Source organism: Ascaphus truei, chromosome 10 (assembly GCF_040206685.1).
Source record: "Ascaphus truei isolate aAscTru1 chromosome 10, aAscTru1.hap1, whole genome shotgun sequence".
Classification (NCBI taxonomy): domain Eukaryota; kingdom Metazoa; phylum Chordata; class Amphibia; order Anura; family Ascaphidae; genus Ascaphus; species Ascaphus truei.
In genome coordinates, this window is record NC_134492.1 from 9,006,097 (window position 1) to 9,006,605 (window position 509).

A 509-nucleotide genomic window follows, 5' to 3' on the forward strand; every position below is an offset into this window, starting at 1 on the left:
GGCTGTGAGGAGGAGAAGGGGGGGCTGTGAGGAGGAGGGGGGCTGTCAAGGAGAAGGGGGGCTGTGAGGAGGAGGGGGGCTGTGAGGAGGAGGGGGGCTGTGAGGAGAAGGGGCTGTGAGGAAGGGGCTGTGAGGAGACGGGGCTGTGAGGAGGAGAAGGGGGGCTGTGAGGAGGAGGGGGGCTGTGAGGAGGAGGAGGGGGGCTGTGAGGAGGAGGAGGGGGGCTGTGAGGAGGAGGAGGGGGGCTGTGAGGAGGAGGAGGGGGGCTGTGAGGAGGAGGGGGGCTGTGAGGAGAAGGGGGGCTGTGAGGAAGGGGCTGTGAGGAGGAGAAGGGGGGCTGTGAGGAGAAGGGGGGCTGTGAGGAGGAGGAGGGGGGCTGTGAGGAGGAGGGGGGCTGTGAGGAGAAGGGGGGCTGTGAGGAGGAGGAGGAGGAGGAGGGGGGCTGTGAGGAGGAGGGGGGCTGTGAGGAGGAGGGGGGCTGTGAGGAGGAGGGGGGCTGTGAGGAGGAG